The 14,155-nt window shown below is 33.5% G+C and overlaps 1 long non-coding RNA gene across 1 annotated transcript; it reads left to right on the top strand.

Moving 5' to 3' along the window:
• The first annotated feature begins 10,772 nt into the window (after positions 1-10,772).
• Positions 10,773-11,572, top strand: LOC140818061 (uncharacterized). The gene is made up of 2 exons (XR_012114900.1): positions 10,773-10,922; positions 11,443-11,572. It is a non-coding gene; the product is annotated as an uncharacterized lncRNA (long non-coding RNA).
• Positions 11,573-14,155: the final 2,583 nt, after the last annotated feature.

Raw genomic sequence — 14,155 nt, 5'->3', positions numbered from 1 at the left:
TTTACCTTCTAAATCCTTATTTGCGAATTGCAACTTAAAAGACACATAATGACTTAGTGTTGTTACTATTATAACCTCGAATTTCAACTTTTCCTACAATTCCCAATATTAAAAGTTGGATGACCATACTTATCGCATATTACTTACCTTATATTATAACCAAAATGTTCATCACCCTATCAAATTTCAATCTTAAAATTTCAAACACACCTACTAATTCTTAGATTTTCAAACTTAATATTGATTCATCATATGAAACCCTTGATTATCATTCCTTATAACACTATAACCAAGATATCCCAAAGTTCCAAATATTCTTAAAAGTCTAAATCATTGAAAACTTTTATCAATTAACCAATTTTATTCTCACTTATTGTTAGACTAGTTCCCAAAATCCTTAACAATTGCAAAATAAATTTTTATTTTCTCAAAAATTATCTTAATTGGTCCAAAATTTCGAAAATCTTACGATTAACTCATAATTTCTTGGCATTCTTAATTCTCTTCTACATGTTTCCATAACAAAATTTCAAAATTTTTAAACTTATTTACCCAAAAATCAATTCATATAACCAATCTTACCTTTCAACAAACTTAAAATCCCAATTTATACATGTTCTTACTTCCAAAGATAATCACAGTCCTCGAATCATTATTATTTATGAGTAATTCCAAAAAATTAATTCAACTAGTAACTATGAATCATACATATTTTCTTAGAAAATCTACGTGTCCCAAAGATATTCATAATATTCACGATTAACTTATGGCCCAAAAAGTAGAACGTCAATACTAAAACCCAAAAATCAACATAGTCCAATTCCACCACAAGCCAAAAATCAAATAATTTCTTATTTCATATCGTATCACGTATAAAAATTCCAAAGGATATAAATCATATATCCTCATAAAGTTATTAAACATGTGACATGAACATAAAATTCATATAATTAAGCAGGTAACATCATAAAATCATATAAAGCATGTAAACTTACAGATTGAGGCTTGACGACTGATCTTTCCGACGCTGATGGTGGCACAACCCTTTACAGAACTATTGCTCTGATACAAACTGAAACGTCTGCTTATTCGTTTTCTTAAAAGTACTAGAAATTTTTTTTCCTCTTACATATACATATATAAATACTTTGAAAATACCTTGTACCATTTTAAAAATAAACAATTAACTAACACTTAAAAATCAAAGGAAAATGTTTTAAATCGTAAAATCGTCAAACGTTTTACCAAACCTAAAAACATTATTTGAAAAGTATAGCCCATACTATAACCTCTCAAAAACCACTGATAAATATAAATAAAAGTCATAAAATATCTTTAACATACTTAAAATCATAAATCATAAACTAGTGAGGAAAATTAGAGTCGGTACTCGGGTTATGTGCACCTTCAGTCCAGCAAAGTCAACCATCAAGACCTCCCATAAACATTATTATCATACTCACCTGCATCAATCACAGCTAGTGAGTCTAAAGACTCAACACATCATATCCTTGATAACAAATACTACGTAATACAGATCATATACAAAAGTGAAAAATACTTGTATTTAAAATAACATTTATATTCATATTCATATTCGTATCCATATTCATATCAACATATTCATATCATCATATTCATAATCATATTCATATTCGTGTTTGTTGAATTCAGATCGTGATTGTGACTCTTATTCTTAAACGTTTTGGGCGATGGATCCATCTACATAAAACCACAGTACTGGGCGGTGAAGACATCAGCAACACTCTCACCGGTCAACTTCGTATTTTTATCAATGAAAATACGATCGTCGGGCTCCCACTGGGACCATAACCCTCACGATATTTCCACCGTATCATCGAATTTAGTTACAATCCATTCACGTCCTTCAACATTTCGTATTTCCATCACTTAATAAAAACATGCATATAATATCGTTTTTCTTTTAAACCAAGCATGTAACATATCTTTTAAATGTCAATGTTAAATCATAAAAATCCATAAATATTTAAAAATCATAACTTAACATATTAAAATCATAAACATCCATAAACATTTTAAAATAAACATTTTAACAGATTGAAAATCCGTAAAAATTTAAAATAAACGTTTTAACATATAAAAATCATAAAAAAAACCATAAACTTTTTAAAATAAACATTTTAACATCAAGACATTTAAAAATAACATTTCGACATATTAAATCATAAACATTTAAAATTAACATTATGACATAAAAATCTCTAAACATATAAAATTCCATAAACATCCACAACCATTGAAAATAATCATATTAGGACATAAAACAGCATTCAGGACACTGCTATGACGTTTACTAATTTCGGGTGTAAAATGACGGTTTTACCCCTGGACGTAAAATTTCACGTTTTTGACATTTTCTTAATTCTGTTGACTCTAATATGTCCCAAATAATTATTTAATCTTACATGAATTTTTTCAAATTTTTATTTAGCTTAATCGATGACTTTTAATTTAATATTTAAATATAAAGTATGAATGTGTTTTAATCCCGAATTAAACCAAAACTTAATATAAAATCCCCAAATTAAAAACTTAGACTTTTATTAATTATTTGAGCTTCAAAATAATTTTTCATAATTTTATAAAGCATAAAATGAGGCGTTTCAATTAATTCGTTAATTAGCGTTTCTTGCGGCGATTAAAATCCCGGATAAATCCAAATCTCGCTATTTTGATCCCAAATTTTAAACATAACATTTTTATTATTTATTCTACCATTCCAAGTCATGAGCCATACCCATGGACCCATGGCTCAATTTTTCCTTCTTTATTTTTCGTTTTTGACACTTAATCAAACCACCCGAGCCAACTCCTAATTTATTCGAGCCACATTGAGCCAAACCCGAGCCACCTTGAGCCAAACCTGAGCCAACCCATCTAGGAACCATCCTGACCATGCCCAAGCCCCTGAACCTAGCCCCGGCTCGCTCAAACCTTGCTGGAACTTGACCCAATTTCTTCATGTGTTGTGCATGTGTATCCTAGCATATCTTAGGACTCCTAGCTAGCCTAGGGCTCTTCCAGCCGAGCTACCACCAAACAACCATGACCCTAACTGACCCTGGACCACGCCCAGACCATACCCAAGCCCCTGGACGTGAGCAGCAAACCACCGAACCAGTGGCAGCAGCCTCGCGTATATCATGTTGTCCATGCTTCATCATGTTCCTTCGAGTCACATCGCATCCAAGCCGCACTAGCCCCTGCCCAAACCCTAGTTCACCCTCTTATGAACATAATGACTCGACCTAGACCAGCCCAAGGCCCCAAGGCCGAGCCATCTCTACCCTGCACCAGCTTCTGTACCTGCCCCTGGTCTCGAGTCCTTGCATGGCTAGGACTCCTCCCTGACTCACCCATGACCTTAACCCAGCCCTGGTCCAGCCAAGCCCAGCCATGCACCAAGTCTCCCCCTTAAACGAGCCCTATGACACCAAACAACCACTTATGTTTTCCAGCTTCTGTTATTCGGTTGTGCAACGTTTTACTTGTGTTATTTGGACCCTAAATCGTGTAAAAACATGCTTAATCCATACCCTAACCATTTGAACAACATAAAATGATGTGAATCTTTGTATGAACGAATAGCAAACACGATTAAAATCGAATCGCGCCCTCAATTTAATAACAAACAAAGAATCGTTGTCGTCCCGATCTTTTGGACCAAGTTTGAATTTGTGATATTCACCTCTAAATTGTAAAAACTTAGCAAGAAATAATCACAGAATAACAATCGATATTATGACGAACCTTCAAAGAACAAGTCGAAGACAATCCGCACAAGCACGATCGACAAACGCCACAAAGTTAAAAACTTTGATAAGTTTGATTTTGTTAACAAAGCAAAAGCCTTAATTGTTTGAGAGAAAAACTCAAGAACAATGATAAAATATCAATCATAATCTGAATAATTGTGTCAAATTTCGTCCTAATATGTTTTGATAAACAAAAGATATCAGAATCTAGTCTCCAAAATAATTAAAACTCTAGAAAAAGAAATTTTCTCGCCAAGCCGTCACGGACACGGACCTCGTGTAGCCCTCTGTGTACGGGTCCGTGTACACTCGGGAAATCAACTCCAGCTGGAAACAAGGGACATGGACCCCGTGTCCACCTCCGTGTACGGGTCCGTGTACACACGGTCTTTGCAAATGTCATAGGACACGGACCCCGTGTACTGGTCCGTGCTCGGGTCCGTGTAGACACTGGAATTCTTCATCCTCGCTGTAAAGGGCACGGACCCCGTGTGCAGGTCCGTGTACACGTCCGTGGAGTCTCGTCCGTCTCCAACAATGCTTGAATGATATTCCTTTGGCCTCCCGACGTACTCCCATGCATCACGGCCCCTTCATGCTTGCTCATGACTCCCTGTAGTGCCTCCTTGAACTTCTTTAGGTGTCCCCTCGTGATTGGTCCCTCCGGCAACTGCAAAGGATCTCATGCCTTCCTTGGAGCTTGACCACTCGTGTTCGCATCATCCTCCCCTTCTTGAAAAGGATTTTTCCTCAAATCTTGCTCATCACCTACATCAAACAACGACAGATCACTAACATTAAATGTAGTATTCATGTTGTACTCACCTGCAGATCGAGTTTGTAGGCGTTGTCATTGATCCTCTCCAGAACTTGGAATGGTCCATCACCTCTTGTTAATAGTTTTGAACGCCGCTTCTCAGGGAACCTTTCCTTCCTCAGGTGTAGCCACACCCAATCGCCCTTCTCAAACACCATCTTTTTCTTTCCCTTGTTGGCTTGCTTTGTGTATTTATCATTCTTCTTTTCAATATTGATTTTGCCTTTCTCATGCAAGCTCCTAACAAATTCAGCCTTCTTTTTCCCATCCATGTTTAACCTTTCACTCAAAGGTAAAGACATCAAATCCAACGGAGTCAAAGGGTTAAAGCCATAAACAATTTCAAATGGTGAATAATTGGTAGTAGAATGCACGCATAGATTGTAAGCAAACTCAACAAATGGCAAACAATTCTCCCAATTCTTTAAGTTCTTTTTAAGAATAGCACGCAAAAGTGTTCCTAAAGTTCTATTAACAACTTCAGTTTGTCCATCCGTTTGAGGATGAAAAGTAGTAGAGAATAGCAATTTAGTGCCACGTTTAGCCCATAAATTTTTCCAAAAGTAACACAAAAACTTAACATCACGGTCAGACACAATAGGCCTAGGCATGCCATGCAACCTAACGACTTCTCTAAAGAACAAATTCGCAATGTTAGATGCATCATCAGTTTTATGACAAGCAATAAAATGTGCCATTTTAGAGAATCTATCAACAACAACAAATATTGAATCCCTCCCCTTCTTAGTCCTAGGTAAACCCAACACAAAGTCCATAGAAATATCAACCCAAGGTTCACTAGGGACAGGAAGTGGCGTATACAATCCATGTGGTTGTGTTCTAGACTTAGCTTGCCTACAAGTTATGCACTTATCACAAACTCGTTCAACATCACGTTTCATATGTGGCCAATAAAAATGTTCATGCAAAGCACTCAACGTTTTCGCCACACCGAAGTGTCCCATCAAACCACCTACATGTGCTTCCCTAACAAGTAGTTCACGAATGGATGATTTAGGGATGCACAACCTATCTTCTCTAAACAAGAAACCATGATGCAAATAAAATTTTTCGTGTGGACCATGCATACAAGTTTCAAACAAACTCTTAAAATCATCATCTAGCACATACAATTCCTTCACATGCTCAAACCCCAAAATTTTTGACTCCAAGGTAGAGATTAGTACGTACCTTCGTGATAGTGCGTCGGCCACTACATTTTCCTTACCTTGCTTGTACTTGATGATGTAGGGAAATGTCTCTATGAATGCCACCCACTTGGCATGCCGCTTGTTCAACTTATGTTGTCCCTTAATGTGCTTTAGAGACTCGTGATCCGTATGAATCACAAACTCCTTAGGCCTCAAGTAGTGCTACCACGTCTCTAGGGTCCTCACAAGTGCGTAGAATTCCTTATCATACGTGGGATAGTTCAGCGTTGCTCCATTGAGCTCCTCACTAAAGTATGCCACCGACCACCCTCCTTGCATCAACACTCCACCAATACCTACACATGAAGCATCACATACAGTTTCAAACGTATTAGTAAAGTCAGGTAACACAAGTAGAGGAGCATTAATTAATTTTTGCTTGATAATATTAAAGGACTTTTCTTGCTCCTCGCCCCAATGGAATGGAACGCTCTTCTTAATCACCGTTGTCATTGGTGCTGCCAATGTGATAAAATCATTTACAAACCTCCTATAGAAGCTTGCAAGACCATGAAAACTCCGAACTTGACCAACAGTAGTAGGCGTTGGCCAATCTCGAATAGCACTTACCTTGTCTTCATCCACATGTATTCCCTGCGAGCTTACCACAAAACCAAGAAAGACAAGTTTGCTTGTACAAAAATCACATTTCTTTAAGTTAGCATATAAGTTTTCAGCCCTTAGTGTGATTAGCACAAGTCTCAAGTGATTAACATGCTCATCCAATTTTTTGCTATACACTAGGATATCATCAAAGTAAACCACAACAAACTTTCCTATGATTGCACGCAAAACATGATTCATTAACCTAATAAAGGTGCTAGGAGCGTTAGTTAAGCCAAAAGGCATGACCATCCACTCATATAACCCGTATTTGGTTTTAAAAGAAGTTTTCCACTCGTCACCTTCCCTCATCCTAATTTGGTGATAACCACTCTTCAAGTAAATTTTACTAAAGACACATGCACCATGCAATTCATCTAACATATCATCTAGTCTAGGTATGGGATGCCTATACTTCATGATTATGTTATTGATTGCTCTACAATCTACGCACTTACGCCATGAGCCATCTTTCTTAGGAACTAATAAAACAGGTACAACACAAGGAGACATGGACTCACGCACAAAACCCCTATCTAACAACTCACTTAGCTGTCGTTGAAGCTCCTTGGCCTCCTCCGGATTGCTCCTATAAGCTGGACGATTTGGTAAGGCAGCTTCTATAAGCTGGACGATTTGGTAAGGCACTCATAGATTACTCCCATGTATCACGACCCCTTCATGCCTGCTCATGACTCCCTGTAGTGCCTCCTTGAACTTTTTCAAGTGTCCCCTCGTGACTGGTCCCTCCAGCAACTGCAAAAGATCCCATGTCTTCCTTGGAGCTTGACCACCCGTGTTCGCATCATAAAACATGATTTTCGAATCAAATAACACAAGTTTAACACCTATATACTCATAGTTTCGAAAATAAAATCGTGTGTCATGTTTTCTTTTAAATCATGATCAAATAAATATTATAGTGTGATAGATGTTTGAAAGAAAGAAATATGACGTGCCTTTTGCGTATTTAACACACGATTTTACGTTGACGATTGAAGAACGACGACGAGTAAAAGACGGCTTGAAAATCCTTGCAACATTTGATGCTTTTCCCTTCACTTGTGTGTGAGTCTCGTGTATTTGGTGGTGGGGAGGAGTTGTAAATTATTGGGGAGAGTTTTAAGAGAGTGGGGTGTGTGATTAATAGGTAATGGGGTGAGTTTTTGAGTTTAAATAACAATAAAAAATACTAACAAAGGTTTAGGCCCATTAGGAAAGTTAATTAGGTCCATTAGTGCTTAATTAAAATATCAAAAATAATTATGTTTAATAAAGTTTGTGAATTTATTAGCCGGATTGTCAAAACGTTCTTATTTTTGTTGAAAATCTAACACTGATAAAAATTATGTTCCGACGTATAAAATCACCTCAAAACCCCGTATTTTCAAAAATAAGAAAAAGCATCACCATTAATTTAAATAATTAAAAACAAATAACCAATAAAAACATTTTCTATTTTTTCAGCCATCAGTCTCCGTTTTTCGATCGCAACTCGAATAACCTTTAAAAATACGTTTTAATGCAATTATGTAGAAAAATATATTTTAAACATGAAAAATACACAACATAATTAATTTATGCAATTAAAACAATTAATAAATACACTAGGAAATTAACAACTTGCATGCATGTGTTTCGCATGGACCCTTAAATTTTCTGGGCGTTACAATCTTCCTCCCTTAAATCGAATTTCGTCCTCGAAATTCACTTATCCTTAATAACCCAAAGTTTAGATTCAGTTCTAGTATCCCAAAAATCCACGCTTCTGCTGCGCTATTCTGATCAGACTTAAGTTTTAGAATGTTCTTACGTCTCCTTGATCTCAATTAATTTTACTTTCTAAATCTTTATTTGCGAATTGCAACTTAAAATTGTCTGTATCTTTAATATTGGGTCAATATTACTTATATACAATTCTTTGTCAATAATTTTGAGATTTAAAAATAGAGATAGTTTGATTTAAATTTTTTTTATAAATTTGGAGGGACACGTGCCTTTAACCAATCAAATCCATGGTAAGTGGGACAAGCTTGACAGAAGGCCACAAAAGTAGGGTTTTTTTAAAAAATATTATAAATTAATAAAATCATTGTTGTAAAACTTTGTAAAATTAGTACAATTTGGGACTTACTGTACCAGATTCAATTTTTTTTTTTAAATAAAGGAAAAGAAAGTGTATGATCGGATTTTTTTTGTTATAGTTTTTTTATTTATAATATTTTAAAAAAAAACCCGTTCATTATACCATTTTTAAGTTTTAAGTAATAACAATAGTTATAATACTAATTGTATTATTAGAATTGTAATAATGTAATTTAGAATTTTTCGAATAATAATAAATATACGTAATTTAATTATAATAATTATATTTACGTGATATAATATTATATCTACACTAATTACAATAGTTATATTTAATTTACATGATATAATATTATATCTACAATAATTACAATATTTAATAACTATACTTAATTTAATTACAATAATTATATTTACTTGATATAATATTATATCTACAATAATTATAATAATTATATTTAATTTACGATGATATAATATTATATCTACCATAATTAAAAAATTTAATTAATATACTTAATTTAATTACAATAATTATATTTACTTGGTATAATATTATATCTACAATAATTACAATAGTTATATTTAATCTACGTGATATAATATTATATCTACAACAATTACAATAATTACAATAATTATAATATTAATTGCTTTATTGGAATTAGAATATATATATAAATTACAAACTTTTACGTGAAATTTTATATATAGTATATGTATAATTATAATTTTAATTGTATTATAAATTAAGGATGTTAAAATTACGTGAAATTTTAAAACTTATTCTTAATATACTTTTAACAAAATACTTTATAATTTCATTAGTATTAAATACACTAATATTAAATTAAATTATTTATATTAAAAATACTAACCTTAAAATATTTTCAAAAATCAAAAAATCATATTTATTATTTTTTTAATATTCAAACTATTTTTTAATATCGCTATTAATATTAAAAATATATTATTTAACTATATTATACTTAATCATATAATGTTATTGAACAAAATTATAATTATATTAATATAATATAAATAATACAAACAAAATATTAAAAAAATTAATTAAATTATCTTCGAAGATGTAATTATACGGAACTTGTAATAATATCAACGGAGCATGCTAATATCTGAAATAAATGACAAGTATTATAAAAAAGAAATTACACAAAAAAATTACTTCTTAATATATAATTATAATATTATGAACGAAATTAAACATTACATATTCGTATCTCTTCAAATGAAATGGACTATAAAATCAACAAATAATATTAGTATATGATCGAAGTAGAAAAGATGGATTTTGCACGTATAAATCGAATGAAAGAAATAAGTTGCGAGAATGAATATGAGGAACAATTATTTTCGACGATCATAAAGAATACTCGCATTTCTACTTAGGGGAAAACTTTAGCGACAGGTTGGGTAAAACGGTCGCTATAGGCAACGGTTTGTTTAACCCGTCGCTAATAGCGACGGTTTTTTTGAACCGTCGCCGATCTGTCTTTTATTTGTTTTAAAAAATCCGAGCCCCACAAAAGTACACGCCTTCTACTTCTTCTGGAAAAACTCTCCAAAGCCTGTCAGACCATCTCCAATCCACTGCACCACATTCTGCACTACATTCTGCACTACAATAGTGTAACACTAAATTCATCTCCAACCTATCTACACTACATTCTACACTAAAAAAGAATATTCTCAGAATATTCTTATAATATTAATTTTAATTCAATAATAACTATTTATAATTCCATTACACAATTATACATAATAAATATAATTATATTATTTCATTATTTATTAGAAAATCGATTAATTATTTATATTCATTATACACAATTTCGTATTATGCTGTAAAATGTATCATTTTAATGTACTAGTAATATAATTTGGTTGTTTATTAAATTAATTTAAAATCTATTTAATTTTAAAAAAAAAGTTTTAAAAAAATATAAATTAAAATTTAAGTTACGAGAGGAAATTATTTTAAAATTTTAAAAAATAAAAATATTAATTATATAATTAATATATAATAAATTATTAAATATTTATAATTAATTAAAAACAATTAAAAAAAAAAAAAAAAAGAAAAGAGATGTGGCGCAGCACTTTTTGCTGCGCCACATCTAGAGTTGCATTTAGTGCAACTCCAGTCCAACACCATTTTTGGTGCTGGATTGGAGTTAAAATCCTTGCTCCACAATGGAGCAACTCCATTGTGGAGCAAGGGTTGGAGATGGTCTCACTCCGGTCATTTCCCCCTAGAATTAACGTTTACAGCCGATATTCAACTTCTTGCTATGAAGAAATCTCGCACATCGATCTGCAGGATTTATGATTTTGTGACCGTACGCCGGGAGTCTATCGCTCAAGAAGAAAAGGAAAGAAGATACTTAGGTGAGGAGTCTTTTCAATCTCTATGGGTGCTAAGGCTTTTTATATAGATATTTCGGGCTATTGATTAATGTGCTTAGATTTAGAAACTGGAATGAAGATTTAAAGATTTTGTTTCAGTTTTTCTTCGATTTCTTTTTTGAACTTCCATTTTCACAACTCTGTTTTCTATCGGTGGTAAGGCTTTAGAAGGGGGCTTCTATATAGACATTTCGCGCTCTTAATGTGCTTGGCTTCTTAATGTGCTTGGCTTACTCTGGAATGGAGATTTAAAGATTTTTTGTTTGGTTTTCCTTTGATTTCTTCTGTGAGCATTCATTTTCGCCGACTCTCTTTTCCATCGGTGGTAAGGCTTTAGAAGGGGTCTTCTATACTGACATTTCGGGCTGTTAATGTGCTTGGCTCAAACTGGAACGAAGATTTAGATATTCCTATGCTCCCTTTGGTTGCATATTAATTGTTCTTAAGTAGAGTTTGATAATGGTTCGTCCGTGTTGCTCAGTTTACTGTCATTTATGTGCAGTGTTAGGCATGGATCAACTTGATCAGGAACTGTTCCATTTCAAAGCTAGGGTACTCAAAGAAGAAGAAAATGTGTTGTTTGTGGAAGTAGATGCCAAGTTTGTCGATGTTCTGTTGTGAGGATCCTCCACGCGAAGTGTTGTTTCTTGGCGATTCCCCTCGGAACAATTGTGAGGATCCTCCACAAATACTCTGAAGTTCATAAGCCGCCACATATTGGAAGTTTGAATTCATTGTATAGAAGTTTGGAAACCTTGGATAGCAGCTATTTCTCTGCCGAGAAGGCCAAGATGATGCTTCTCCAGCCAAGAAATTCTTTTGGAGATATATTTCGTCAACTCAAATGAAGATCGACGACACCCTTCCTATACAATTCTACTTCTGTGAGAGAGGCAAATGCATGACCATGTACTTCAACTCCAACACATGTTGTTGTGGTCTTAGGCTTCTGCCTGATACTCCAGGATATGCCTGCCAAATTCTACGGGAATACTAGATTAATCATACAAGAATGCTTGAAGAAAGGTCTATCACTTGGGGTTTCCATCAGGCCGATCTTTAAATTGAATTCGTTTATTATATATTTTCTAACTCTTTTAGAGGTCGGTAGTTACCCTTTAATTGTGTTATTTTTTTATCAGATAATGACATTGCTGGAGGACTCTCTGCTAGCGAAAAATCCTCTATCCAGCATGATATTTCGTAAACCATGGGAAATGAGGACATATGTCTCCCGTGCCATCAAATTAAAGAAAAATGGTCTCGGACTAAGGAAAAATTGGGGTGCAGATGGGGTAATTATAAAAGCGTTTGTGCAAAAATCAACAAAAAAGATCCCGCTTATTCAGTCACAGGAAGACTTTGTGGAAATCATATTGGTTTTTTGGTCATTCCTTTGGGAACCCTTCATGGGTTTTGTGGGGGTGACTTTTGGCGTTGTAAGCATACCCAATCTGTATCAGAGCATGTCTGGTATTGACCATGTGGATATGAGTAAACATGTGGAGGAATCATAGATTAAGAAATTCGGAACTTCCTTACGATGTATAAATCCACCGCCATGCTTGATTTTCAAGTCAAGGAAGATGACCCTCTTAATAAGTTGGATCCACAAAGTTTAGATGACGACGAGATAGGAAGTTCGGCCACCAAGACTTGGGCTCCAACTAATTAGGAGGGTCATCTTCCTTGACTTGAAAATCAAGCATGGCGGTGGATTCGGCGTAAGAAGTTTCGAATTTCTTAATCTATGATTCCTCTACATGTTTACTCGTATCCACATGGTCAATACCGGACATGCTCTGATACAGATTGTGTATGATTCCAACGCCACAGTCACCACCACAAAACCCATGAACGGTTTCCAAAGGAATGACCAAGAAACCAATATGATTTCCACAAAGTCTTCCTGTGACTGAATAAGCAGGATCTTTTTTGTTGATTTTTGCACAAATGCTTTTACAATTACCCCATCTGCACCCCAACTTTTTTTCTGCTTTGGTGTCTGAAGTTTTTAATGGGATTTGTATGTCTTGGTGCTGTAGGTTTCATGCTTGCTTAAGGCAGCTCTTACCTCCACGAATGCTTTAACCGATGGACTAAAAAATATTCTTGAAGTGATAAGTATGGATAAAGGAAAGTTTTGAGAATTACTGTGGCTTACTGTTAGATTCGTCGAATGAGACCTTTATTTTGATTGCTCTTTACCATATATGGATCGTGTGTTTTTCCCGATACTTTTTTAATGATACTATGTTTTTGAGCCAATTTGTTCATGGATTTTATTTTCATACTAACTAAAAATTCTTGTAAAATTAGGGAATATCATAGAACTAAATCTAATTCTTGTCATCTTACTCGATTGTCCTTGCATTTAATCCATATTTCTCTTCAAAAGCCCATACTTGAATTAAAACGCAATATGCATTGTGTGGGCACTTGCATGTATGGATGTTTCCATGGAATTTGGTATCTTACTTCACCTGCCGATCAAATAAATTTCATGGAACTAATTATTTATTCTACTAATAATAACTAATATATGTTATTTTCGATACATCTCCTCCTGTTTCTGGCATATCAATTAATTACTTTGTAGGAGCATTTATTTTACTAATAATTGTAATATTGTTCTTGCATCTCAAATGTCCCCATTCATGGCTAATGTATGTGCACAAATTTAAAATGAGCAATTTTATAATAGAAAAATAAAAAAAAATATACATTATCATAATGTAACAATGGTAAATCAACAATGACATGCAATCAAGTGTATGATCTGTATTCATAAGGTCAAATTAGCATTAAAATTTTCATTTATGTGTTATGAAATTTTACAACAAACGTTTTAGTTCGAAAATTTACGAATAATAAAAAAAATTGGGTATTGAGTTATTCAATTATATATAGCACACTAATAATGAATTAATTAACATCTAATGATCTTCTTCGTACACGGAAGTTTAATTCTGATAAATTATAATTTTTAAAATTAATTAATTAACTAACTTATCGAATACTTATCTTGACAAGTGCCGACCACGATATCGTATGATCACAATTAATATTTGAATTTAATTAGATTTAAATACGCCAATATTTTCTTTTGTATATTTGTAATAAAATCCCTATTTTTTCTCATTAATTATTGCCCAAGAAATCCCAAAACCGAGCACAATCAAAAGTTTCCTTAATTTCGGAAATTCTGCACAAAA

This window comes from Primulina eburnea, chromosome 17 (assembly GCF_022965805.1).
Source record: "Primulina eburnea isolate SZY01 chromosome 17, ASM2296580v1, whole genome shotgun sequence".
NCBI lineage: Eukaryota > Viridiplantae > Streptophyta > Magnoliopsida > Lamiales > Gesneriaceae > Primulina > Primulina eburnea.
Note: the sequence above shows the minus strand (reverse complement) of the source record. Positions and strands in the feature narration are given on the sequence as shown.